At 45.1% G+C, this 27566-nt stretch overlaps 21 non-coding genes across 21 annotated transcripts; all 21 read left to right on the top strand.

Annotated features, from left to right (window-relative positions):
- Window positions 1–228: 228 nt before the first annotated feature.
- On the top strand, window positions 229–311 carry trnal-cag (transfer RNA leucine (anticodon CAG)). Its single transcript has one exon. It is a non-coding gene; the product is annotated as a tRNA-Leu (tRNA).
- A 166-nt stretch (window positions 312–477) lies between these two features.
- On the top strand, window positions 478–549 carry trnaq-cug (transfer RNA glutamine (anticodon CUG)). The gene has a single exon. It is a non-coding gene; the product is annotated as a tRNA-Gln (tRNA).
- A 232-nt stretch (window positions 550–781) lies between these two features.
- trnal-cag (transfer RNA leucine (anticodon CAG)) lies at window positions 782–864 on the top strand. Its single transcript has one exon. It is a non-coding gene; the product is annotated as a tRNA-Leu (tRNA).
- A 170-nt stretch (window positions 865–1034) lies between these two features.
- Window positions 1035–1106, top strand: trnaq-cug (transfer RNA glutamine (anticodon CUG)). Its single transcript has one exon. It is a non-coding gene; the product is annotated as a tRNA-Gln (tRNA).
- Window positions 1107–1349: 243 nt separating this feature from the next.
- Window positions 1350–1432, top strand: trnal-cag (transfer RNA leucine (anticodon CAG)). The gene has a single exon. It is a non-coding gene; the product is annotated as a tRNA-Leu (tRNA).
- Window positions 1433–1598: 166 nt separating this feature from the next.
- On the top strand, window positions 1599–1670 carry trnaq-cug (transfer RNA glutamine (anticodon CUG)). The gene has a single exon. It is a non-coding gene; the product is annotated as a tRNA-Gln (tRNA).
- Window positions 1671–1902: 232 nt separating this feature from the next.
- trnal-cag (transfer RNA leucine (anticodon CAG)) lies at window positions 1903–1985 on the top strand. The gene has a single exon. It is a non-coding gene; the product is annotated as a tRNA-Leu (tRNA).
- A 170-nt stretch (window positions 1986–2155) lies between these two features.
- On the top strand, window positions 2156–2227 carry trnaq-cug (transfer RNA glutamine (anticodon CUG)). The gene has a single exon. It is a non-coding gene; the product is annotated as a tRNA-Gln (tRNA).
- Window positions 2228–2470: 243 nt separating this feature from the next.
- trnal-cag (transfer RNA leucine (anticodon CAG)) lies at window positions 2471–2553 on the top strand. The gene has a single exon. It is a non-coding gene; the product is annotated as a tRNA-Leu (tRNA).
- A 166-nt stretch (window positions 2554–2719) lies between these two features.
- trnaq-cug (transfer RNA glutamine (anticodon CUG)) lies at window positions 2720–2791 on the top strand. Its single transcript has one exon. It is a non-coding gene; the product is annotated as a tRNA-Gln (tRNA).
- A 7788-nt stretch (window positions 2792–10579) lies between these two features.
- Window positions 10580–10651, top strand: trnaq-cug (transfer RNA glutamine (anticodon CUG)). The gene has a single exon. It is a non-coding gene; the product is annotated as a tRNA-Gln (tRNA).
- A 232-nt stretch (window positions 10652–10883) lies between these two features.
- Window positions 10884–10966, top strand: trnal-cag (transfer RNA leucine (anticodon CAG)). The gene has a single exon. It is a non-coding gene; the product is annotated as a tRNA-Leu (tRNA).
- Window positions 10967–11136: 170 nt separating this feature from the next.
- Window positions 11137–11208, top strand: trnaq-cug (transfer RNA glutamine (anticodon CUG)). Its single transcript has one exon. It is a non-coding gene; the product is annotated as a tRNA-Gln (tRNA).
- A 243-nt stretch (window positions 11209–11451) lies between these two features.
- On the top strand, window positions 11452–11534 carry trnal-cag (transfer RNA leucine (anticodon CAG)). Its single transcript has one exon. It is a non-coding gene; the product is annotated as a tRNA-Leu (tRNA).
- Window positions 11535–11700: 166 nt separating this feature from the next.
- On the top strand, window positions 11701–11772 carry trnaq-cug (transfer RNA glutamine (anticodon CUG)). Its single transcript has one exon. It is a non-coding gene; the product is annotated as a tRNA-Gln (tRNA).
- A 232-nt stretch (window positions 11773–12004) lies between these two features.
- Window positions 12005–12087, top strand: trnal-cag (transfer RNA leucine (anticodon CAG)). Its single transcript has one exon. It is a non-coding gene; the product is annotated as a tRNA-Leu (tRNA).
- A 170-nt stretch (window positions 12088–12257) lies between these two features.
- Window positions 12258–12329, top strand: trnaq-cug (transfer RNA glutamine (anticodon CUG)). The gene has a single exon. It is a non-coding gene; the product is annotated as a tRNA-Gln (tRNA).
- A 232-nt stretch (window positions 12330–12561) lies between these two features.
- trnal-cag (transfer RNA leucine (anticodon CAG)) lies at window positions 12562–12644 on the top strand. Its single transcript has one exon. It is a non-coding gene; the product is annotated as a tRNA-Leu (tRNA).
- Window positions 12645–13129: 485 nt separating this feature from the next.
- On the top strand, window positions 13130–13212 carry trnal-cag (transfer RNA leucine (anticodon CAG)). Its single transcript has one exon. It is a non-coding gene; the product is annotated as a tRNA-Leu (tRNA).
- A 170-nt stretch (window positions 13213–13382) lies between these two features.
- Window positions 13383–13454, top strand: trnaq-cug (transfer RNA glutamine (anticodon CUG)). The gene has a single exon. It is a non-coding gene; the product is annotated as a tRNA-Gln (tRNA).
- Window positions 13455–21300: 7846 nt separating this feature from the next.
- Window positions 21301–21372, top strand: trnaq-cug (transfer RNA glutamine (anticodon CUG)). The gene has a single exon. It is a non-coding gene; the product is annotated as a tRNA-Gln (tRNA).
- Window positions 21373–27566: the final 6194 nt, after the last annotated feature.

Genomic DNA, 27566 nt, shown 5'->3' with positions numbered 1-27566 from the left:
ATTAAAGATGTACCACATTTATAGCACTCTTACCTTTCTACATAGTCAAGGTCAGCACCTGAACAACACTGATTGACTCCTCGTAGCCTTGCTAAAAATTGTTGATACCTCTGCATCTCATAGAGAAGATATTTGCACACAAGGCATTTTGACCGCTTCAACTTTTTAAAACTCTTGTCTTTGCTAGCTTTTGATTGAATTTACTGGGCTTGTTTTTATGTTTTAGTAGTCAGGATGGCCGAGCGGTCTAAGGCGCTGCGTTCAGGTCGCAGTCTCCATTGGAGGCGTGGGTTCAAATCCCACTTCTGACAGATTACTCATTTATTTGGTCATCATGAAGAAAATATGGTCACTGGAGAGATTAACTGCATCGGCTGTTTTCCTTTGCAGACACATTTTGAATTCAAAGCATCTCTCAAAGCCTCTAACTGGTTGATGTGACGGGCTGGCGGGCCTAAGATTACCGCAACTGAACAGGGTTCCATGGTGTAATGGCTAGCACTCTGGACTCTGAATCCAGTGATCCGAGTTCAAATCTCGGTGGGACCTGCAATTAAAGATGTACCACATTTATAGCACTCTTACCTTTCTACATAGTCAAGGTCAGCACCTGAACAACACTGATTGACTCCTCGTAGCCTTGCTAAAAATTGTTGATACCTCTGTATCTCAATAGGCAAGATATTTGCACACAAGGCATTTTGACCGCTTCAACTTTTTAAAACTCATGTCTTTGCTAGCTTTTGATCGAATTTATTGGGCTTGTTTTTATGTTTTATTAGTCAGGATGGCCGAGCGGTCTAAGGCGCTGCGTTCAGGTCGCAGTCTCCATTGGAGGCGTGGGTTCAAATCCCACTTCTGACAGCTTACCTATGCAGTTATTTGGTCATCATGAAGAAAATATGGTCACTGGAGAGATTAACTGCATCGGCTGTTTTCCTTTGCAGACACATTTTGAATTCAAAGCATCTCTCAAAGCCTCTAACTGGTTGATGTGACGGGCTGGCGGGCCTAAGATTACCGCAACTGAACAGGGTTCCATGGTGTAATGGCTAGCACTCTGGACTCTGAATCCAGTGATCCGAGTTCAAATCTCGGTGGGACCTGCAATTAAAGATGTACCACATTTATAGCACTCTTACCTTTCTACATAGTCAAGGTCAGCACCTGAACAACACTGATTGACTCCTCGTAGCCTTGCTAAAAATTGTTGATACCTCTGTATCTCTTTCAGCATCTCATAGGCAAGATATTTGCACACAAGGCATTTTGACCGCTTCAACTTTTTAAAACTCTTGTCTTTGCTAGCTTTTGATTGAATTTACTGGGCTTGTTTTTATGTTTTAGTAGTCAGGATGGCCGAGCGGTCTAAGGCGCTGCGTTCAGGTCGCAGTCTCCATTGGAGGCGTGGGTTCAAATCCCACTTCTGACAGATTACTCATTTATTTGGTCATCATGAAGAAAATATGGTCACTGGAGAGATTAACTGCATCGGCTGTTTTCCTTTGCAGACACATTTTGAATTCAAAGCATCTCTCAAAGCCTCTAACTGGTTGATGTGACGGGCTGGCGGGCCTAAGATTACCGCAACTGAACAGGGTTCCATGGTGTAATGGCTAGCACTCTGGACTCTGAATCCAGTGATCCGAGTTCAAATCTCGGTGGGACCTGCAATTAAAGATGTACCACATTTATAGCACTCTTACCTTTCTACATAGTCAAGGTCAGCACCTGAACAACACTGATTGACTCCTCGTAGCCTTGCTAAAAATTGTTGATACCTCTGTATCTCAATAGGCAAGATATTTGCACACAAGGCATTTTGACCGCTTCAACTTTTTAAAACTCATGTCTTTGCTAGCTTTTGATCGAATTTATTGGGCTTGTTTTTATGTTTTATTAGTCAGGATGGCCGAGCGGTCTAAGGCGCTGCGTTCAGGTCGCAGTCTCCATTGGAGGCGTGGGTTCAAATCCCACTTCTGACAGCTTACCTATGCAGTTATTTGGTCATCATGAAGAAAATATGGTCACTGGAGAGATTAACTGCATCGGCTGTTTTCCTTTGCAAACACATTTTGAATTCAAAGCATCTCTCAAATCCTCTAACTGGTTGATGTGACGGGCTGGCGGGCCTAAGATTACCACAACTGAACTGGGTTCCATGGTGTAATGGCTAGCACTCTGGACTCTGAATCCAGTGATCCGAGTTCAAATCTCGGTGGGACCTGCAATTAAAGATGTACCACATTTATAGCACTCTTACCTTTCTACATAGTCAAGGTCAGCACCTGAACAACACTGATTGACTCCTCGTAGCCTTGCTAAAAATTGCTGATACCTCTGTATCTCTTTCAGCATCTCATAGGCAAGATATTTGCACACAAGGCATTTTGACCGCTTCAACTTTTTAAAACTCTTGTCTTTGCTAGCTTTTGATTGAATTTACTGGGCTTGTTTTTATGTTTTAGTAGTCAGGATGGCCGAGCGGTCTAAGGCGCTGCGTTCAGGTCGCAGTCTCCATTGGAGGCATGGGTTCAAATCCCACTTCTGACAGATTACTCATTTATTTGGTCATCATGAAGAAAATATGGTCACTGGAGAGATTAACTGCATCGGCTGTTTTCCTTTGCAGACACATTTTGAATTCAAAGCATCTCTCAAAGCCTCTAACTGGTTGATGTGACGGGCTGGCGGGCCTAAGATTACCGCAACTGAACAGGGTTCCATGGTGTAATGGCTAGCACTCTGGACTCTGAATCCAGTGATCCGAGTTCAAATCTCGGTGGGACCTGCAATTAAAGATGTACCACATTTATAGCACTCTTACCTTTCTACATAGTCAAGGTCAGCACCTGAACAACACTGATTGACTCCTCGTAGCCTTGCTAAAAATTGTTGATACCTCTGTATCTCTTTCAGCATCTCATAGAGAAGATATTTGCACACAAGGCATTTTGACCGCTTCAACTTTTTAAAACTCTTGTCTTTGCTAGCTTTTGATTGAATTTACTGGGCTTGTTTTTATGTTTTAGTAGTCAGGATGGCCGAGCGGTCTAAGGCGCTGCGTTCAAGCTGGGGAACAATAGTCCGTCAAAGAAGGGGAAGAAAGGGGAAGGAAGGGGAAGAAAGGGGGAAGGAAGGGGAAGAAGAGAAAAGAGGAGAAAAGGGAGGAAAAAGGGAAAGAAGGAAAAGGAAAGGAGCGATGTGAAGTTTTATATCAATTTCTATTAGATAAATGTATTTCTAGCTGACTAGACACAAATATAACACTTTTGATGTTTTTGGTCATTGCACGAGTGGGACTCGAACCCTAGACTCCGGGATTGCGAAGGTGCGTGTTCATTCCTCATATGATTACGAATTTCCTCCTATTTTTCTACACATTATATTGTTATGAGACTAGTTCATTGTGTAATAACCCCTACCTGCACTACCTCCCACTCCACAGGACTCATCAAACGACAGGAGTGGAGGATCTTTCCATTCCGGTCCCTCATCAGGACATTTCTTCTACTGTACATCAGAGACCACCTCCCATATTAACTTCACAAACCATGTTTCTCTTATTGAATGTGCTTCATCATTATAAGAATCACCATAATTATTCTTATGGAGGTTGTTGTTGTTGTTGATGTGCTGCTAACTGTCATTAAAAACACCCACTCATATATTGCTGTAAACCAGTTTTATGTGTTCATAGAAATAAGAATTATAGAAACATTGAATTTAAACAGACAGATAAAAAACAGGGCATATGGAATTGACTATCGCAGTAGTACCCAGAATTAAATACAAACATTTAAAAAAACTATTTACAATAAAACTATTATTTACAAATATGAACTATTTACATCTTTTTCCTCATTTCCTCCAACCACTGGTCTTTTGTTAAGGCTTCAAACTGAGGGCAATACACCTTTCCATGGTACTGGCTGTGTCCAGTGACAGAAGTGCGGAACTGGCCACACTTTTTGCAAGTGTTGCTGGCCACTGTTCGCCTATATGGCCTTTTAGGGGCGGGGTCAGCTTCCACTGTGCTGGTAGGCGCACTGGTTTGAGGATAGCTGCCTACTGGCACAGGAAAGACAACCTGAACCAGTCCGGATGGTGTTAAGATGTGAGGTGTAATGATGGGTCCTGGTGCTGGGGCTGGTGGGGTTGCATATAACTGTCTCTTCACTGGTCCCTTTGGCCTTATGTTGACAGGGAGCTGACCAGATCCCGTCTGCCTCTGTTTGGCCTGACCTGCTGTACTCTGCGGCAGCCGGTATTGATGTTCGTTCCGGGCAGGCGTGGGTGCAGCAGGGAGCAATCTTGCCTCCTGAAGAGGCTCATCGGATTCTGCCAGGGCTGGAGGCAATGCAGTGCCTTGGAGCAGCACAGAGAGCTCCTGTTTCTTCTGCCGGTGATTATGCCACTGGATGAGCGTGCTCTGATTCACCTCCACCAGCTGAATTTCAGAACCCTGCATCACCCGGCAGTTGCCGACAACAAGCTGCCTTATCTTGCGGTAATCCCTCAAAATTAAGGACCACCGAGAAGTAGCCCTCTTACCCTTTTTTGCCGGGCTTTGGTGTATATTGCAGAGTCTGATGAACATGGTTTCCACCAACCGGCAGCAGTCAGGCCACTGGGCAGGTGTGCTACTCGCACCCAACATGCAGCGGGTGGTACTCTCCACACCAGGGGTTTTTGAGGGCGTCTTTGGAGTTCTGAAGCGTCCACTCAAAAGTCTCTCCTGATGTCGTGCGGCATAAACCACCCGCTGCTTGTCACCTTGATTCAGATTGTCCCACAGTGACACTATCCTACTCGCCTGTTGGTTGCTAAGACAAAGAGACGTCTGATCCCGAAGCGCCACCAAATACTCAGCAAGTCTGTCCACATGCTGGTATCCGGGGAGATTTTGGTCATCAACAGCCTGTAAAAAAGATTCAACAGTTTATAGGGTGTAAAACTTTCACTCACAAAACTTTTTTTGTTTAATGATAAAATATGTTAACATGTGTAATCAAAAATAGTGAAGAAGCATGCACATATCTACATGCATATTCTAAAACGAACACAGCTAGACTTACCATGTCTTCATCTTCAGCATGAATATCATCTTCAGAGGAGGAACTAGAGGCCAGGGTTGATGTGTCAGGTGCCAGGGTGGATGTACCAGGGACCTCAGAGGATGAGCCAGGTGCCAGGGTGGAAATACTAGGAGCCAGGGTGGATGTACCAGGAACCAGGGAGAGAAGAGGAGAAGAAATGGCAGAGGGATCAGGAGTCTGAGATGCTGAAGCCTGAGGAACCCCAAGGTTCAACACAGTGGGATCTTCCATGATGTCAGCAAAACCCTCATCAAGCTCCATGTCGTCCTCCACGTCATGCTGTTCTATCAGGGTTGCAGCTTCCTCTGAATCAGGGTGCATATCCTGCAGTGCCTGACCAGTCTGCCGGAACAGATATTGCATCCCTATGAGCTCTCCTGAAACAACAGAATTAAATTAGATTGTTTACAAAAGTTGATACAGTTAATAAAGGGTTTAAAAATTGAGGTAAATTACCAATGCAATCACAAATGCTTACCAGTGTACCGTGAGGGTGGACAGAACTGTGGTACCACCTTCCTGCCAAACAGCTTCTGATAATTGTTGTTGAGGGCCTGAACCAGGTCACTGGAGTAGCTGCGCAAAGGAGATTGTCCAGTGGACAGAGCAGCAACCCCCCGGTCGTGGTTCCATCTGTGAAGCCCTTCCAGGAGATATATCTGAAAGTTCAGACTGTTGGCACTCGTCCCTAAAAGTACACATTAAATACATATTAAATATCAAACGATGAAATATTCTTGGACTATTCAGCCTATAAACTTAAATGTCTGACAGACACAAACCTGGTATGAAGCGGTTGAGGTGTAGATGAAATGACTCGAGAGATGTAGAGCCCCTGGCACATCTGTAAACAGGTAACCGCACACCTCCCTTTGTGAGCTCCCCTGTCTTGGTGTATAGAGCAACACCTGGTGGGTCCTGGATGCATTTGACGTGCTTTCTCTGGACACGCCAGATGTGCTCCATCCTCTCTCGGTCAAACAGGGGAACACCACTGGAGTCATTACCTCTGCTGCCCATCAGCAACCCAAGCAGCTCCTCCAGCAGGCGAATGGTGGTCTCCTCACCACGGGTCCTCCTACGACAGTGGAGAGACATCTCCTCCCTGGAGAGTTGTTTGTCTATGTCGCCATCAGTGAGGGAGGGCAGACCCTGGGACCGAAGCTGCTGCCTTTTTGCTTCTCGCAACAAAGCTAAATCAGCTGCATCCCACTCAAATATGCTCGCTGAAAGGCGAGACATAAATCCTGGGTACAGCTGATGAGCATCTGTTGTGCATCCCAGAGCAAGTCTGCGCATAAAGTGCCAGATATCAAGCCTTACAATAATGTCCGGCCACCCGCTGAATCTGGCCTTCAGCTTGGTCTCTCCTCCCTCGGTGCAGCAGCCACAGTCCACATATAAGGCAACAGGGGGATCCACACCAGCCAGCTGGTACCTCTTCATCAATCCCGCTGCCATCAAGTCCAGGCCAGCTCCCTCCTGAGCGGTCATGACACTGATGAGAACCTGACCGTACTCATTACCCACAGAGGTTAGCCAGTGGGCTGTCCCTTTGGCTGTTCCAGCGAGCTTCTTGGTGATCTGAAGCACAAAAAATGTAGAGGACCTCTGTGAACATGATTCAGAAATACAGGCAGTCGTTAATAATATATCTATAAGGCTATACAACCACCTCTGCTCCTAGTAAAACTACATGCAACCTCACTATGGACTGTCACTTTAACACTTCTCAACGGTGCAAAATTCACTGTACTATGTTTCTATATCCTTCTTTATATCCCTCACCCTAGTACTACATGCTACTTATTTTTATGTCTTTCTGCTGCTGTAACATTCTAGATTTCCCCATTGAGGGACTAATCAATTACTTATTAATCTTAATATAATCAGCAGATTTGAAAGACAAAGATTCTTTTACCTTTCTGGTGGAATCCATCTTGAGGACTGTGCCATATGTTGAGGTAATCCTGGCCATGATGTCATCCACCCTCGTCAAAATGTCCTGGCAGTAAACGGACAGGAGCCACTTACAGCTCGGCACAACAGCAGGCTCTGGAGCCTCGGGAAACGACAGGGGCAGCAGTGCGGGTCGCTCGCTGAAGTCCACACACTCGTCGGTGTACATCAATGCGCGACTCATCCACTCCTCTGTGTGGTTCTCCTTCAGCTTCTTTAAAAGCTGCGTTGGGCTGTTACCAAGGCCTCTCTCCCGCAGTTTTCGGATCACCCGGATGTCACATGCAAACCTTGATCATAGACAGATATATCAGTAATTGTATTTTATATACTGCATTTCTACTTGAAAAGGCAAGAGAGTAAATTAACGGTAATCACTTTTGTGTGAGGATGACCCGGAATTGTGTCTGCTGTGCCTTGGACAGTTGTTTGAGGACAGTCTGACTCCAGGACACGTGGCTGGATCTACATTTGGTGCAGGTTAGTGTCTCTGTCACCATGTTGTACATCCTGTCCTCGTCCAGGACTCGGCGTGCCCTCTTGTGCAGACCCGCTCCTGTTAGCTGGTGCCCTCCACAGGCAAGGTTTGGACAGACCACCTTCACCTTCCACAGCTTGTAAGGCATCCAGACCAGAAGTGGATGGGCAAAAAAGCGGTCTGGACCCGGAGCCTGATGGTAAAGGCCACTAGGCTGTGGTGGAAAGTGCCAGAGCTTCAGATTCTCTTTAAGCACTAATTTTCCTCTTGGCCCCATCTTGAACAGAGACTTCACAATCCATTTATGGTCCACAGGAGGCAAGCCTTCTGACCACAAACGGGGCAGCTGTGTTTCAGTCTCTGTCCTGGAGTCAGCGGTCTGTGCAATAACAAAAAAATGGATCAACATATTTTATTATGATGAAAGACGCTGCTTATGCTCCACAGTATGAAATTAAATGTTAAATAACTCACTGACACAGAGGCACACACTGCTGTGGTGCTGAGGACAGGCACCGAAGCCTGAGCATGTGTCTGAGGGTCTGGAGCCTGTAAATACACAGCAAGGAAGATACATTGACAACACAATCGAAACATAAGCTATTAGTTCAAACAGCCGCGCTACATGAAACAATAATATTGAGGCTTCAAATTTTATTTTAGACTTGAATGGCTTTTAATACTGTTAATAGTCTTGGGAAAACCTATACCTAAAATACTTACTAAGATAGCAATGCTGGCCGGAGAAGTTGTGGGGAGGTTGGTGGCTTGGGTCTGTAAAGCATTCAGTCTAAGTGAGTTGTCTTAAAAACACAATGTAAAGTGATGCAATTTGATCTCTTATTTACCTGTGTTACTCTCCTGCTAGCACTAAGATTCGGCTTTGCAGCCGTGACATGGGAGCCACCAAATCTAGGCTTTGTAAACTGAAAGGCAATAGAGCAAAAGGCTGTGTCACGAGAGGGTTATATTGTAAACAATCATTCAGTGAATCTTAATTAATCTCTGAATACCATTGACAAATTCAACAGGGGTCGCTGCTTTGGGACCGCACTGCCTGCTGTACTTTGTTTCTGCCCCACAGTGCCTGGGAGGACAGGAGCCACTGCTACTGCCTGTTGCACCACTGTGCCTGGAAGGGTGGGAGCCACTGCTGCTGCTTGTCGCTCCACTGTGCGTGGAAGGACAGGAGCCACTGCTACTGCCTGTTGCACCACTGTGCCTGGAAGGGTGGGAGCCACTGCTACTGCCTGTTGCCCTGTGGGACCCTGGGTAGTACTTGCTGTGGTTGGCTGTTGTGTCATGAGTACATACATTAGTGTTGTGTATATATAAATACATATATATATATATATATATATTACTTATATTGAAAAGGATTACCTTCTGAGTGTGGAATCCACATGTACAATGTCTCACATGACCAAACAAAGACTGATGTGAATGTCCCATCCTTGGACATTTCTCAATCTAAAAATAATAGATGTACATTTTAATTAAGTGCATACAACTTAAGTTACTGCTTTTTATGTATAACATTCATTGTGATAGTATAAAACAATGCAAATTAGGGTAATTTATGTACATATACCATTTGATAAAGCTGGTACCACTTCTTCTGCCTGGGAGCTGGCCTGTTTCCCTCCCCTGCAGGCCAGGACCCAGTGTTGGCAAACTTCCTCAGCCGTGACATCCACTCTGAGTCTGCCATTCCCTTATGTGATTTCGAAGATGTTGCCTTTGGTGACAGAAATGCATTAACTTTTAAAGTAGATTTTAAATTGTAGGTACATGAAAAAGCCAGACCATCAATCTTGTAATATTGTAATAATCCTATGAAAAACTCAGTTGTGGCATAAGGGTATTATGACAGATGAAAACTAAAGCATGTTATAGAAGGTAGCTAAAGACATGTTTATGAGAACATGACATATACATGTATATATATATCCTATTACAATAGCAAACAATGGCAGCAGATAAAAGGTGAAATAATGGTGAAAGTGTTTGTAAGAAAACTAAATACACGTATATGACGACATTAGGTGACAGGAGGAATTACTCTTATATGTATAGTTATGTCATACCCCTGTATTAAATGTGTAAGTGCTGAGAGTAAACTGTATTCATACTGTAACTCCCCCAACCCCAGTTTAAGCACCCCACCCCCACCCCTCGGTCGACACAAGAAAAAGAAAGCCAGTTTATAACGTGGAAAACGAAAACAAAGTCAATGACAACATGACAACAGGGGAAATTATTTCTATGTTACTACGTTAACCCTAGAGCCAACTTAAATAAATAACATTAACAAATGTCCGTCCATGACAACCGACGAAATCGCCGTCAGATAACAGAGTTTATTTTAATGCATTTAGCTAAATACATGGATATGACAACTTAACAAGACAGGTGGAAGAACTGCTTTACTTAAGGGCAAATCATGCAACTCTATTCAATGTGTAAATTCTTACCATTTTGAAGAACTTGGTAGTTTCGAATGAAAGACTTAGCTTTAGCGTCGGACCGTTCTCAAGCTAGCGTAGCGTAAACTCCGGCGGCGCGGGTCCTCCCAGGTCAGCTCGTCCTCTGGGACCGCCCCCAGCTTGCCCCCTCCCGGAGGCATCCCCGCCCACATCAGCTGTCTCAAACATTTCAACATTTAAGCCTTGTGATTGGTCAAATGTTTGAAATGTTCGAGCGAAGGGAACAATTCGCCCCAGCGATTGGCCGCTGAATGTTGAGGACGCGAATCTGATTGGCTGTCAGGTCAGATCTTCCTCAACATTTCAAACATTTCCCCGGACGATCCGACGGCTGCTGGCGTTCAGGTCGCAGTCTCCATTGGAGGCGTGGGTTCAAATCCCACTTCTGACAGATTACTCATTTATTTGGTCATCATGAAGAAAATATGGTCACTGGAGAGATTAACTGCATCGGCTGTTTTCCTTTGCAGACACATTTTGAATTCAAAGCATCTCTCAAAGCCTCTAACTGGTTGATGTGACGGGCTGGCGGGCCTAAGATTACCGCAACTGAACAGGGTTCCATGGTGTAATGGCTAGCACTCTGGACTCTGAATCCAGTGATCCGAGTTCAAATCTCGGTGGGACCTGCAATTAAAGATGTACCACATTTATAGCACTCTTACCTTTCTACATAGTCAAGGTCAGCACCTGAACAACACTGATTGACTCCTCGTAGCCTTGCTAAAAATTGTTGATACCTCTGTATCTCAATAGGCAAGATATTTGCACACAAGGCATTTTGACTGCTTCAACTTTTTAAAACTCATGTCTTTGCTAGCTTTTGATCGAATTTATTGGGCTTGTTTTTATGTTTTATTAGTCAGGATGGCCGAGCGGTCTAAGGCGCTGCGTTCAGGTCGCAGTCTCCATTGGAGGCGTGGGTTCAAATCCCACTTCTGACAGCTTACCTATGCAGTTATTTGGTCATCATGAAGAAAATATGGTCACTGGAGAGATTAACTGCATCGGCTGTTTTCCTTTGCAGACACATTTTGAATTCAAAGCATCTCTCAAAGCCTCTAACTGGTTGATGTGACGGGCTGGCGGGCCTAAGATTACCGCAACTGAACAGGGTTCCATGGTGTAATGGCTAGCACTCTGGACTCTGAATCCAGTGATCCGAGTTCAAATCTCGGTGGGACCTGCAATTAAAGATGTACCACATTTATAGCACTCTTACCTTTCTACATAGTCAAGGTCAGCACCTGAACAACACTGATTGACTCCTCGTAGCCTTGCTAAAAATTGTTGATACCTCTGTATCTCTTTCAGCATCTCATAGGCAAGATATTTGCACACAAGGCATTTTGACCGCTTCAACTTTTTAAAACTCTTGTCTTTGCTAGCTTTTGATTGAATTTACTGGGCTTGTTTTTATGTTTTAGTAGTCAGGATGGCCGAGCGGTCTAAGGCGCTGCGTTCAGGTCGCAGTCTCCATTGGAGGCGTGGGTTCAAATCCCACTTCTGACAGATTACTCATTTATTTGGTCATCATGAAGAAAATATGGTCACTGGAGAGATTAACTGCATCGGCTGTTTTCCTTTGCAGACACATTTTGAATTCAAAGCATCTCTCAAAGCCTCTAACTGGTTGATGTGACGGGCTGGCGGGCCTAAGATTACCGCAACTGAACAGGGTTCCATGGTGTAATGGCTAGCACTCTGGACTCTGAATCCAGTGATCCGAGTTCAAATCTCGGTGGGACCTGCAATTAAAGATGTACCACATTTATAGCACTCTTACCTTTCTACATAGTCAAGGTCAGCACCTGAACAACACTGATTGACTCCTCGTAGCCTTGCTAAAAATTGTTGATACCTCTGTATCTCAATAGGCAAGATATTTGCACACAAGGCATTTTGACCGCTTCAACTTTTTAAAACTCATGTCTTTGCTAGCTTTTGATCGAATTTATTGGGCTTGTTTTTATGTTTTATTAGTCAGGATGGCCGAGCGGTCTAAGGCGCTGCGTTCAGGTCGCAGTCTCCATTGGAGGCGTGGGTTCAAATCCCACTTCTGACAGCTTACCTATGCAGTTATTTGGTCATCATGAAGAAAATATGGTCACTGGAGAGATTAACTGCATCGGCTGTTTTCCTTTGCAAACACATTTTGAATTCAAAGCATCTCTCAAATCCTCTAACTGGTTGATGTGACGGGCTGGCGGGCCTAAGATTACCGCAACTGAACAGGGTTCCATGGTGTAATGGCTAGCACTCTGGACTCTGAATCCAGTGATCCGAGTTCAAATCTCGGTGGGACCTGCAATTAAAGATGTACCACATTTATAGCACTCTTACCTTTCTACATAGTCAAGGTCAGCACCTGAACAACACTGATTGACTCCTCGTAGCCTTGCTAAAAATTGTTGATACCTCTGTATCTCAATAGGCAAGATATTTGCACACAAGGCATTTTGACCGCTTCAACTTTTTAAAACTCTTGTCTTTGCTAGCTTTTGATTGAATTTATTGGGCTTGTTTTTATGTTTTATTAGTCAGGATGGCCGAGCGGTCTAAGGCGCTGCGTTCAGGTCGCAGTCTCCATTGGAGGCGTGGGTTCAAATCCCACTTCTGACAGCTTACCTATGCAGTTATTTGGTCATCATGAAGAAAATATGGTCACTGGAGAGATTAACTGCATCGGCTGTTTTCCTTTGCAAACACATTTTGAATTCAAAGCATCTCTCAAATCCTCTAACTGGTTGATGTGACGGGCTGGCGGGCCTAAGATTACCACAACTGAACTGGGTTCCATGGTGTAATGGCTAGCACTCTGGACTCTGAATCCAGTGATCCGGGTACAAATCTCGGTGGGACCTGCAATTAAAGATGTACCACATTTATAGCACTCTTACCTTTCTACATAGTCAAGGTCAGCACCTGAACAACACTGATTGACTCCTCGTAGCCTTGCTAAAAATTGTTGATACCTCTGTATCTCTTTCAGCATCTCATAGGCAAGATATTTGCACACAAGGCATTTTGACCGCTTCAACTTTTTAAAACTCTTGTCTTTGCTAGCTTTTGATTGAATTTATTGGGCTTGTTTTTATGTTTTATTAGTCAGGATGGCCGAGCGGTCTAAGGCGCTGCGTTCAGGTCGCAGTCTCCATTGGAGGCGTGGGTTCAAATCCCACTTCTGACAGCTTACCTATGCAGCTATTTGGTCATCATGAAGAAAATATGGTCACTGGAGAGATTAACTGCATCGGCTGTTTTCCTTTGCAAACACATTTTGAATTCAAAGCATCTCTCAAATCCTCTAACTGGTTGATGTGACGGGCTGGCGGGCCTAAGATTACCACAACTGAACTGGGTTCCATGGTGTAATGGCTAGCACTCTGGACTCTGAATCCAGTGATCCGAGTTCAAATCTCGGTGGGACCTGCAATTAAAGATGTACCACATTTATAGCACTCTTACCTTTCTACATAGTCAAGGTCAGCACCTGAACAACACTGATTGACTCCTCGTAGCCTTGCTAAAAATTGTTGATACCTCTGTATCTCTTTCAGCATCTCATAGGCAAGATATTTGCACACAAGGCATTTTGACCGCTTCAACTTTTTAAAACTCTTGTCTTTGCTAGCTTTTGATTGAATTTACTGGGCTTGTTTTTATGTTTTAGTAGTCAGGATGGCCGAGCGGTCTAAGGCGCTGCGTTCAAGCTGGGGAACAATAGTCCGTCAAAGAAGGGGAAGAAAGGGGAAGGAAGGGGAAGAAAGGGGGAAGGAAGGGGAAGAAGAGAAAAGAGGAGAAAAGGGAGGAAAAAGGGAAAGAAGGAAAAGGAAAGGAGCGATGTGAAGTTTTATATCAATTTCTATTAGATAAATGTATTTCTAGCTGACTAGACACAAATATAACACTTTTGATGTTTTTGGTCATTGCACGAGTTGGACTCAAACCCTAGACTCCGGGATTGCGAAGGTGCGTGTTCATTCCTCATATGATTACGAATTTCCTCCTATTTTTCTACACATTATATTGTTATGAGACTAGTTCATTGTGTAATAACACCTACCTGCACTACCTCCCACTCCACAGGACTCATCAAACGACAGGAGTGGAGGATCTTTCCATTCCGGTCCCTCATCAGGACATTTCTTCTACTGTACATCAGAGACCACCTCCCATATTAACTTCACAAACCATGTTTCTCTTATTGAATGTACTTCATCATTATAAGAATCACCATAATTATTCTTATGGAGGTTGTTGTTGTTGTTGATGTGCTGCAAGCTGTCATTAAAAACACCCACTCATATATTGCTGTAAACCAGTTTTATGTGTTCATAGAAATAAGAATTATAGAAACATTGAATTTAAACAGACAGATAAAAAACAGGGCATATGGAATTGACTATCGCAGTAGTACCCAGAATTAAATACAAACATTTAAAAAAACTATTTACAATAAAACTATTATTTACAAATATGAACTATTTACATCTTTTTCCTCATTTCCTCCAACCACTGGTCTTTTGTTAAGGCTTCAAACTGAGGGCAATACACCTTTCCATGGTACTGGCTGTGTCCAGTGACAGAAGTGCGGAACTGGCCACACTTTTTGCAAGTGTTGCTGGCCACTGTTCGCCTATATGGCCTTTTAGGGGCGGGGTCAGCTTCTACTGTGCTGGTAGGCGCACTGGTTTGAGGATAGCTGCCTACTGGCACAGGAAAGACAACCTGAACCAGTCCGGATGGTGTTAAGATGTGAGGTGTAATGATGGGTCCTGGTGCTGGGGCTGGTGGGGTTGCATATAACTGTCTCTTCACTGGTCCCTTTGGCCTTATGGTGACAGGGAGCTGACCAGATCCCGTCTGCCTCTGTTTGGCCTGACCTGCTGTACTCTGAGGCAGCCGGTATTGATGTTCGTTCCGGGCAGGCGTGGGTGCAGCAGGGAGCAATCTTGCCTCCTGAAGAGGCTCATCGGATTCTGCCAGGGCTGGAGGCAATGCAGTGCCTTGGAGCAGCACAGAGAGCTCCTGTTTCTTCTGCCGGTGATTATGCCACTGGATGAGCGTGCTCTGATTCACCTCCACCAGCTGAATTTCAGAACCCTGCATCACCCGGCAGTTGCCGACAACAAGCTGCCTTATCTTGCGGTAATCCCTCAAAATTAAGGACCACCGAGAAGTAGCCCTCTTACCCTTTTTTGCCGGGCTTTGGTGTATATTGCAGAGTCTGATGAACATGGTTTCCACCAACCGGCAGCAGTCAGGCCACTGGGCAGGTGTGCTACTCGCACCCAACATGCAGCGGGTGGTACTCTCCACACCAGGGGTTTTTGAGGGCGTCTTTGGAGTTCTGAAGCGTCCACTCAAAAGTCTCTCCTGATGTCGTGCGGCATAAACCACCCGCTGCTTGTCACCTTGATTCAGATTGTCCCAAAGTGACACTATCCTACTCGCCTGTTGGTTGCTAAGACAAAGAGACGTCTGATCCCGAAGCGCCACCAAATACTCAGCAAGTCTGTCCACATGCTGGTATCCGGGGAGATTTTGGTCATCAACAGCCTGTAAAAAAGATTCAACAGTTTATAGGGTGTAAAACTTTCACTCACAAAACTTTTTTTGTTTAATGATAAAATATGTTAACATGTGTAATCAAAAATAGTGAAGAAGCATGCACATATCTACATACATATTCTAAAACGAACACAGCTAGACTTACCATGTCTTCATCTTCAGCATGAATATCATCTTCAGAGGAGGAACTAGAGGCCAGGGTTGATGTGTCAGGTGCCAGGGTGGATGTACCAGGGACCTCAGAGGATGAGCCAGGTGCCAGGGTGGAAATACTAGGAGCCAGTGTGGATGTACCAGGAACCAGGGAGAGAAGAGGAGAAGAAATGGCAGAGGGATCAGGAGTCTGAGATGCTGAAGCCTGAGGAACCCCAAGGTTCAACACAGTGGGATCTTCCATGATGTCAGCAAAACCCTCATCAAGCTCCATGTCGTCCTCCACGTCATGCTGTTCTATCAGGGTTGCAGCTTCCTCTGAATCAGGGTGCATATCCTGCAGTGCCTGACCAGTCTGCCGGAACAGATATTGCATCCCTATGAGCTCTCCTGAAACAACAGAATTAAATTAGATTGTTTACAAAAGTTGATACAGTTAATAAAGGGTTTAAAAATTGAGGTAAATTACCAATGCAATCACAAATGCTTACCAGTGTACCGTGAGGGTGGACAGAACTGTGGTACCACCTTCCTGCCAAACAGCTTCTGATAATTGTTGTTGAGGGCCTGAACCAGGTCACTGGAGTAGCTGCGCAAAGTAGATTGTCCAGTGGACAGAGCAGCAACCCCCCGGTCGTGGTTCCATCTGTGAAGCCCTTCCAGGAGATATATCTGAAAGTTCAGACTGTTGGCACTCGTCCCTAAAAGTACACATTAAATATCAAACGATGAAATATTCTTGGACTATTCAGCATATAAACTTAAATGTCTGACAGACACAAACCTGGTATGAAGCGGTTGAGGTGTAGATGAAATGACTCGAGAGATGTAGAGCCCCTGGCACATCTGTAAACAGGTAACCGCACACCTCCCTTTGTGAGCTCCCCTGTCTTGGTGTATAGAGCAACACCTGGTGGGTCCTGGATGCATTTGACGTGCTTTCTCTGGACACGCCAGATGTGCTCCATCCTCTCTCGGTCAAACAGAGGAACACCACTGGAGTCATTACCTCTGCTGCCCATCAGCAACCCAAGCAGCTCCTCCAGCAGGCGAATGGTGGTCTCCTCACCACGGGTCCTCCTACGACAGTGGAGAGACATCTCCTCCCTGGAGAGTTGTTTGTCTATGTCGCCATCAGTGAGGGAGGGCAGACCCTGGGACCGAAGCTGCTGCCTTTTTGCTTCTCGCAACAAAGCTAAATCAGCTGCATCCCACTCAAATATGCTCGCTGAAAGGCGAGACATAAATCCTGGGTACAGCTGATGAGCATCTGTTGTGCATCCCAGAGCAAGTCTGCGCATAAAGTGCCAGATATCAAGCCTTACAATAATGTCCGGCCACCCGCTGAATCTGGCCTTCAGCTTGGTCTCTCCTCCCTCGGTGCAGCAGCCACAGTCCACATATAAGGCAACAGGGGGATCCACACCAGCCAGCTGGTACCTCTTCATCAATCCCGCTGCCATCAAGTCCAGGCCAGCTCCCTCCTGAGCGGTCATGACACTGATGAGAACCTGACCGTACTCATTACCCACAGAGGTTAGCCAGTGGGCTGTCCCTTTGGCTGTTCCAGCGAGCTTCTTGGTGATCTGAAGCACAAAAAATGTAGAGGACCTCTGTGAACATGATTCAGAAATACAGGCAGTCGTTAATAATATATCTATAAGGCTATACAACCACCTCTGCTCCTAGTAAAACTACATGCAACCTCACTATGGACTGTCACTTTAACACTTCTCAACGGTGCAAAATTCACTGTACTATATTCCTATATCCTTCTTTATATCCCTCACCCTAGTACTACATGCTACTTATTTTTATGTCTTTCTGCTGCTGTAACAAATATCTAAAATTTCTAAATTTCCCCATTGAGGGACTAATCAATTACTTATTAATCTTAATATAATCAGCAGATTTGAAAGAAAAAGATTCTTTTACCTTTCTGGTGGAATCCATCTTGAGGACTGTGCCATATGTTGAGGTAATCCTGGCCATGATGTCATCCACCCTCGTCAAAATGTCCTGGCAGTAAACGGACAGGAGCAACTTACAGCTCGGCACAACAGCTGGCTCTGGAGCCTCGGGAAACGACAGGGGCAGCAGTGCGGGTCGCTCGCTGAAGTCCACACACTCGTCGGTGTACATCAATGCGCGACTCATCCACTCCTCTGTGTGGTTCTCCTTCAGCTTCTTTAAAAGCTGCGTTGGGCTGTTACCAAGGCCTCTCTCCCGCAGTTTTCGGATCACCCGGATGTCACATGCAAACCTTGATCATAGACAGATATATCAGTAATTGTATTTTATATACTGCATTTCTACTTGAAAAGGCAAGAGAGTAAATTAACGGTAATCACTTTTGTGTGAGGATGACCCGGAAATGTGTCTGCTGTGCCTTGGACAGTTGTTTGAGGACAGTCTGACTCCAGGACACGTGGCTGGATCTACATTTGGTGCAGGTCAGTGTCTCTGTCACCATGTTGTACATCCTGTCCTCGTCCAGGACTCGGCGTGCCCTCTTGTGCAGACCCGCTCCTGTTAGCTGGTGCCCTCCACAGGCAAGGTTTGGACAGACCACCTTCACCTTCCACAGCTTGTAAGGCATCCAGACCAGAAGTGGATGGGCAAAAAAGCGGTCTGGACCCGGAGCCTGATGGTAAAGGCCACTAGGCTGTGGTGGAAAGTGCCAGAGCTTCAGATTCTCTTTAAGCACTAATTTTCCTCTTGGCCCCATCTTGAACAGAGACTTCACAATCCATTTATGGTCCACAGGAGGCAAGCCTTCTGACCACAAACGGGGCAGCTGTGTTTCAGTCTCTGTCCTGGAGTCAGCGGTCTGTGCAATAACAAAAAAATGGATCAACATATTTTATTATGATGAAAGACGCTGCTTATGCTCCACAGTATGAAATTAAATGTTAAATAACTCACTGACACAGAGGCACACACTGCTGTGGTGCTGAGGACAGGCACCGAAGCCTGAGCATGTGTCTGAGGGTCTGGAGCCTGTAAATACACAGCAAGGAAGATACATTGACAACACAATCGAAACATAAGCTATTAGTTCAAACAGCCGTGCTACATGAAACAATAATATTGAGGCTTCAAATTTTATTTTAGACTTGAATGGCTTTTAATACTGTTAATAGTCTTGGGAAAACCTATACCTAAAATACTTACTAAGATAGCAATGCTGGCCGGAGAAGTTGTGGGGAGGTTGGTGGCTTGGGTCTGTAAAGCATTCAGTCTAAGTGAGTTGTCTTAAAAACACAATGTAAAGTGATGCAATTTGATCTCTTATTTACCTGTGTTACTCTCCTGCTAGCACTAAGATTCGGCTTTGCAGCCGTGACATGGGAGCCACCAAATCTAGGCTTTGTAAACTGAAAGGCAATAGAGCAAAAGGCTGTGTCACGAGAGGGTTATATTGTAAACAATCATTCAGTGAATCTTAATTAATCTCTGAATACCATTGACAAATTCAACAGGGGTCGCTGCTTTGGGACCGCACTGCCTGCTGTACTTTGTTTCTGCCCCACAGTGCCTGGGAGGACAGGAGCCACTGCTACTGCCTGTTGCACCACTGTGCCTGGAAGGGTGGGAGCCACTGCTGCTGCTTGTCGCTCCACTGTGCGTGGAAGGACAGGAGCCACTGCTACTGCCTGTTGCACCACTGTGCCTGGAAGGGTGGGAGCCACTGCTACTGCCTGTCGCTCCACTGTGCCTGGAAGGACAGGAGCCACTGCTACTGCCTGTTGCCCTGTGGGACCCTGGGTAGTACTTGCTGTGGTTGGCTGTTGTGTCATGAGTACATACATTAGTGTTGTTTATATATAAATACATATATATATATATATATATATATTACTTATATTGAAAAGGATTACCTTCTGAGTGTGGAATCCACATGTACAATGTCTCACATGACCAAACAAAGACTGATGTGAATGTCCCATCCTTGGACATTTCTCAATCTAAAAATAATAGATGTACATTTTAATTAAGTGCATACAACTTAAGTTACTGCTTTTTATGTATAACATTCATTGTGATAGTATAACACAATGCAAATTAGGGTAATTTATGTACATATACCATTTGATAAAGCTGGTACCACTTCTTCTGCCTGGGAGCTGGCCTGTTTCCCTCCCCTGCAGGCCAGGACCCAGTGTTGGCAAACTTCCTCAGCCGTGACATCCACTCTGAGTCTGCCATTCCCTTATGTGATTTCGAAGCTGTTGCCTTTGGTGACAGAAATGCATGAACTTTTAAAGTAGATTTTAAATTGTAGGTACATGAAAAAGCCAGACCATCAGTCTTGTAATATTGTAATAATCCTATGAAAAACTCAGTTGTGGCATAAGGGTATTATGACAGATGAAAACTAAAGCATGTTATAGAAGGTAGCTAAAGACATGTTTATGAGAACATGACATATACATGTATATATATATCCTATTACAATAGCAAACAATGGCAGCAGATAAAAAGATAAATAATGGTGAAAGTGTTTGTAAGAAAACTAAATACACGTATATGACGACATTAGGTGACAGGAGGAATTACTCTTATATGTATAGTTATGTCATACCCCTGTATTAAATGTGTAAGTGCTGAGAGTAAACTGTATTCATTCTGTAACTCCCCCAACCCCAGCTTAAGCACCCCACCCCCACCCCTCGGTCGACACAAGAAAAAGAAAGCCAGTTTATAACGTGGAAAACGAAAACAAAGTCAATGATCATGACAACATGACAACAGGGGAAATTATTTCTATGTTACTACGTTAACCCTAGAGCCAACTTAAATAAATAACATTAACAAATGTCCGTCCATGACAACCGACGAAATCGCCGTCAGATAACAGAGTTTATTTTAATGCATTTAGCTAAATACATGGATAAGACAACTTAACAAGACAGGTGGAAGAACTGCTTTACTTAAGGGCAAATCATGCAACTCTATTCAATGTGTAAATTCTTACCATTTTGAAGTGTAACTTAGTAGTTTCGAATGAAAGACTTAGCTTTAGCGTCGGACCGTTCTCAAGCTAGCGTAGCGTAAACTCCAGCGGCGCGGGTCCTCCCAGGTCAGCTCGTCCTCTGGGACCGCCCCCCAGCTTGCCCCCTCCCGGAGGCATCCCCGCCCACATCAGCTGTCTCAAACATTTCAACATTTAAGCCTTGTGATTGGTCAAATGTTTGAAATGTTCGAGCGAAGGGAACAATTCGCCCCAGCGATTGGCCGCTGAATGTTGAGGACGCGAACCTGATTGGCTGTCAGGTCAGATCTTCCTCAACATTTCAAACATTTCCCCGGACGATCCGACGGCTGCTGGCGTTCAGGTCGCAGTCTCCATTGGAGGCGTGGGTTCAAATCCCACTTCTGACAGATTACTCATTTATTTGGTCATCATGAAGAAAATATGGTCACTGGAGAGATTAACTGCATCGGCTGTTTTCCTTTGCAGACACATTTTGAATTCAAAGCATCTCTCAAAGCCTCTAACTGGTTGATGTGACGGGCTGGCGGGCCTAAGATTACCGCAACTGAACAGGGTTCCATGGTGTAATGGCTAGCACTCTGGACTCTGAATCCAGTGATCCGAGTTCAAATCTCGGTGGGACCTGCAATTAAAGATGTACCACATTTATAGCACTCTTACCTTTCTACATAGTCAAGGTCAGCACCTGAACAACACTGATTGACTCCTCGTAGCCTTGCTAAAAATTGTTGATACCTCTGTATCTCTTTCAGCATCTCATAGGCAAGATATTTGCACACAAGGCATTTTGACCGCTTCAACTTTTTAAAACTCTTGTCTTTGCTAGCTTTTGATTGAATTTACTGGGCTTGTTTTTATGTTTTAGTAGTCAGGATGGCCGAGCGGTCTAAGGCGCTGCGTTCAAGCTGGGGAACAATAGTCCGTCAAAGAAGGGGAAGAAAGGGGAAGGAAGGGGAAGAAAGGGGGAAGGAAGGGGAAGAAGAGAAAAGAGGAGAAAAGGGAGGAAAAAGGGAAAGAAGGAAAAGGAAAGGAGCGATGTGAAGTTTTATATCAATTTCTATTAGATAAATGTATTTCTAGCTGACTAGACACAAATATAACACTTTTGATGTTTTTGGTCATTGCACGAGTGGGACTCGAACCCTAGACTCCGGGATTGCGAAGGTGCGTGTTCATTCCTCATATGATTACGAATTTCCTCCTATTTTTCTACACATTATATTGTTATGAGACTAGTTCATTGTGTAATAACACCTACCTGCACTACCTCCCACTCCACAGGACTCATCAAACGACAGGAGTGGAGGATCTTTCCATTCCGGTCCCTCATCAGGACATTTCTTCTACTGTACATCAGAGACCACCTCCCATATTAACTTCACAAACCATGTTTCTCTTATTGAATGTGCTTCATCATTATAAGAATCACCATAATTATTCTTATGGAGGTTGTTGTTGTTGTTGATGTGCTGCTAACTGTCATTAAAAACACCCACTCATATATTGCTGTAAACCAGTTTTATGTGTTCATAGAAATAAGAATTATAGAAACATTGAATTTAAACAGACAGATAAAAAACAGGGCATATGGAATTGACTATCGCAGTAGTACCCAGAATTAAATACAAACATTTAAAAAAACTATTTACAATAAAACTATTATTTACAAATATGAACTATTTACATCTTTTTCCTCATTTCCTCCAACCACTGGTCTTTTGTTAAGGCTTCAAACTGAGGGCAATACACCTTTCCATGGTACTGGCTGTGTCCAGTGACAGAAGTGCGGAACTGGCCACACTTTTTGCAAGTGTTGCTGGCCACTGTTCGCCTATATGGCCTTTTAGGGGCGGGGTCAGCTTCCACTGTGCTGGTAGGCGCACTGGTTTGAGGATAGCTGCCTACTGGCACAGGAAAGACAACCTGAACCAGTCCGGATGGTGTTAAGATGTGAGGTGTAATGATGGGTCCTGGTGCTGGAGCTGGTGGGGTTGCATATAACTGTCTCTTCACTGGTCCCTTTGGCCTTATGTTGACAGGGAGCTGACCAGATCCCGTCTGCCTCTGTTTGGCCTGACCTGCTGTACTCTGCGGCAGCCGGTATTGATGTTCATTCCGGGCAGGCGTGGGTGCAGCAGGGAGCAATCTTGCCTCCTGAAGAGGCTCATCGGATTCTGCCAGGGCTGGAGGCAATGCAGTGCCTTGGAGCAGCACAGAGAGCTCCTGTTTCTTCTGCCGGTGATTATGCCACTGGATGAGCGTGCTCTGATTCACCTCCACCAGCTGAATTTCAGAACCTTGCATCACCCGGCAGTTGCCGACAACAAGCTGCCTTATCTTGCGGTAATCCCTCAAAATTAAGGACCACCGAGAAGTAGCCCTCTTACCCTTTTTTGCCGGGCTTTGGTGTATATTGCAGAGTCTGATGAACATGGTTTCCACCAACCGGCAGCAGTCAGGCCACTGGGCAGGTGTGCTACTCGCACCCAACATGCAGCGGGTGGTACTCTCCACACCAGGGGTTTTTGAGGGCGTCTTTGGAGTTCTGAAGCGTCCACTCAAAAGTCTCTCCTGATGTCGTGCGGCATAAACCACCCGCTGCTTGTCACCTTGATTCAGATTGTCCCACAGTGACACTATCCTACTCGCCTGTTGGTTGCTAAGACAAAGAGACGTCTGATCCCGAAGCGCCACCAAATACTCAGCAAGTCTGTCCACATGCTGGTATCCGGGGAGATTTTGGTCATCAACAGCCTGTAAAAAAGATTCAACAGTTTATAGGGTGTAAAACTTTCACTCACAAAACTTTTTTTGTTTAATGATAAAATATGTTAACATGTGTAATCAAAAATAGTGAAGAAGCATGCACATATCTACATGCATATTCTAAAACGAACACAGCTAGACTTACCATGTCTTCATCTTCAGCATGAATATCATCTTCAGAGGAGGAACTAGAGGCCAGGGTTGATGTGTCAGGTGCCAGGGTGGATGTACCAGGGACCTCAGAGGATGAGCCAGGTGCCAGGGTGGAAATACTAGGAGCCAGGGTGGATGTACCAGGAACCAGGGAGAGAAGAGGAGAAGAAATGGCAGAGGGATCAGGAGTCTGAGATGCTGAAGCCTGAGGAACCCCAAGGTTCAACACAGTGGGATCTTCCATGATGTCAGCAAAACCCTCATCAAGCTCCATGTCGTCCTCCACGTCATGCTGTTCTATCAGGGTTGCAGCTTCCTCTGAATCAGGGTGCATATCCTGCAGTGCCTGACCAGTCTGCCGGAACAGATATTGCATCCCTATGAGCTCTCCTGAAACAACAGAATTAAATTAGATTGTTTACAAAAGTTGATACAGTTAATAAAGGGTTTAAAAATTGAGGTAAATTACCAATGCAATCACAAATGCTTACCAGTGTACCGTGAGGGTGGACAGAACTGTGGTACCACCTTCCTGCCAAACAGCTTCTGATAATTGTTGTTGAGGGCCTGAACCAGGTCACTGGAGTAGCTGCGCAAAGGAGATTGTCCAGTGGACAGAGCAGCAACCCCCCGGTCGTGGTTCCATCTGTGAAGCCCTTCCAGGAGATATATCTGAAAGTTCAGACTGTTGGCACTCGTCCCTAAAAGTACACATTAAATACATATTAAATATCAAACGATGAAATATTCTTGGACTATTCAGCATATAAACTTAAATGTCTGACAGACACAAACCTGGTATGAAGCGGTTGAGGTGTAGATGAAATGACTCGAGAGATGTAGAGCCCCTGGCACATCTGTAAACAGGTAACCGCACACCTCCCTTTGTGAGCTCCCCTGTCTTGGTGTATAGAGCAACACCTGGTGGGTCCTGGATGCATTTGACGTGCTTTCTCTGGACACGCCAGATGTGCTCCATCCTCTCTCGGTCAAACAGGGGAACACCACTGGAGTCATTACCTCTGCTGCCCATCAGCAACCCAAGCAGCTCCTCCAGCAGGCGAATGGTGGTCTCCTCACCACGGGTCCTCCTACGACAGTGGAGAGACATCTCCTCCCTGGAGAGTTGTTTGTCTATGTCGCCATCAGTGAGGGAGGGCAGACCCTGGGACCGAAGCTGCTGCCTTTTTGCTTCTCGCAACAAAGCTAAATCAGCTGCATCCCACTCAAATATGCTCGCTGAAAGGCGAGACATAAATCCTGGGTACAGCTGATGAGCATCTGTTGTGCATCCCAGAGCAAGTCTGCGCATAAAGTGCCAGATATCAAGCCTTACAATAATGTCCGGCCACCCGCTGAATCTGGCCTTCAGCTTGGTCTCTCCTCCCTCGGTGCAGCAGCCACAGTCCACATATAAGGCAACAGGGGGATCCACACCAGCCAGCTGGTACCTCTTCATCAATCCCGCTGCCATCAAGTCCAGGCCAGCTCCCTCCTGAGCGGTCATGACACTGATGAGAACCTGACCGTACTCATTACCCACAGAGGTTAGCCAGTGGGCTGTCCCTTTGGCTGTTCCAGCGAGCTTCTTGGTGATCTGAAGCACAAAAAATGTAGAGGACCTCTGTGAACATGATTCAGAAATACAGGCAGTCGTTAATAATATATCTATAAGGCTATACAACCACCTCTGCTCCTAGTAAAACTACATGCAACCTCACTATGGACTGTCACTTTAACACTTCTCAACGGTGCAAAATTCACTGTACTATGTTTCTATATCCTTCTTTATATCCCTCACCCTAGTACTACATGCTACTTATTTTTATGTCTTTCTGCTGCTGTAACATTCTAAATTTCCCCATTGAGGGACTAATCAATTACTTATTAATCTTAATATAATCAGCAGATTTGAAAGACAAAGATTCTTTTACCTTTCTGGTGGAATCCATCTTGAGGACTGTGCCATATGTTGAGGTAATCCTGGCCATGATGTCATCCACCCTCGTCAAAATGTCCTGGCAGTAAACGGACAGGAGCCACTTACAGCTCGGCACAACAGCAGGCTCTGGAGCCTCGGGAAACGACAGGGGCAGCAGTGCGGGTCGCTCGCTGAAGTCCACACACTCGTCGGTGTACATCAATGCGCGACTCATCCACTCCTCTGTGTGGTTCTCCTTCAGCTTCTTTAAAAGCTGCGTTGGGCTGTTACCAAGGCCTCTCTCCCGCAGTTTTCGGATCACCCGGATGTCACATGCAAACCTTGATCATAGACAGATATATCAGTAATTGTATTTTATATACTGCATTTCTACTTGAAAAGGCAAGAGAGTAAATTAACGGTAATCACTTTTGTGTGAGGATGACCCGGAATTGTGTCTGCTGTGCCTTGGACAGTTGTTTGAGGACAGTCTGACTCCAGGACACGTGGCTGGATCTACATTTGGTGCAGGTTAGTGTCTCTGTCACCATGTTGTACATCCTGTCCTCGTCCAGGACTCGGCGTGCCCTCTTGTGCAGACCCGCTCCTGTTAGCTGGTGCCCTCCACAGGCAAGGTTTGGACAGACCACCTTCACCTTCCACAGCTTGTAAGGCATCCAGACCAGAAGTGGATGGGCAAAAAAGCGGTCTGGACCCGGAGCCTGATGGTAAAGGCCACTAGGCTGTGGTGGAAAGTGCCAGAGCTTCAGATTCTCTTTAAGCACTAATTTTCCTCTTGGCCCCATCTTGAACAGAGACTTCACAATCCATTTATGGTCCACAGGAGGCAAGCCTTCTGACCACAAACGGGGCAGCTGTGTTTCAGTCTCTGTCCTGGAGTCAGCGGTCTGTGCAATAACAAAAAAATGGATCAACATATTTTATTATGATGAAAGACGCTGCTTATGCTCCACAGTATGAAATTAAATGTTAAATAACTCACTGACACAGAGGCACACACTGCTGTGGTGCTGAGGACAGGCACCGAAGCCTGAGCATGTGTCTGAGGGTCTGGAGCCTGTAAATACACAGCAAGGAAGATACATTGACAACACAATCGAAACATAAGCTATTAGTTCAAACAGCCGCGCTACATGAAACAATAATATTGAGGCTTCAAATTTTATTTTAGACTTGAATGGCTTTTAATACTGTTAATAGTCTTGGGAAAACCTATACCTAAAATACTTACTAAGATAGCAATGCTGGCCGGAGAAGTTGTGGGGAGGTTGGTGGCTTGGGTCTGTAAAGCATTCAGTCTAAGTGAGTTGTCTTAAAAACACAATGTAAAGTGATGCAATTTGATCTCTTATTTACCTGTGTTACTCTCCTGCTAGCACTAAGATTCGGCTTTGCAGCCGTGACATGGGAGCCACCAAATCTAGGCTTTGTAAACTGAAAGGCAATAGAGCAAAAGGCTGTGTCACGAGAGGGTTATATTGTAAACAATCATTCAGTGAATCTTAATTAATCTCTGAATACCATTGACAAATTCAACAGGGGTCGCTGCTTTGGGACCGCACTGCCTGCTGTACTTTGTTTCTGCCCCACAGGGCCTGGGAGGACAGGAGCCACTGCTACTGCCTGTTGCACCACTGTGCCTGGAAGGGTGGGAGCCACTGCTGCTGCTTGTCGCTCCACTGTGCGTGGAAGGACAGGAGCCACTGCTACTGCCTGTTGCACCACTGTGCCTGGAAGGGTGGGAGCCACTGCTACTGCCTGTTGCCCTGTGGGACCCTGGGTAGTACTTGCTGTGGTTGGCTGTTGTGTCATGAGTACATACATTAGTGTTGTGTATATATAAATACATATATATATATATATATATATATTACTTATATTGAAAAGGATTACCTTCTGAGTGTGGAATCCACATGTACAATGTCTCACATGACCAAACAAAGACTGATGTGAATGT

This window comes from Platichthys flesus, chromosome 4, assembly GCF_949316205.1.
Source record: "Platichthys flesus chromosome 4, fPlaFle2.1, whole genome shotgun sequence".
NCBI lineage: Eukaryota > Metazoa > Chordata > Actinopteri > Pleuronectiformes > Pleuronectidae > Platichthys > Platichthys flesus.
Note: the sequence above shows the minus strand (reverse complement) of the source record. Positions and strands in the feature narration are given on the sequence as shown.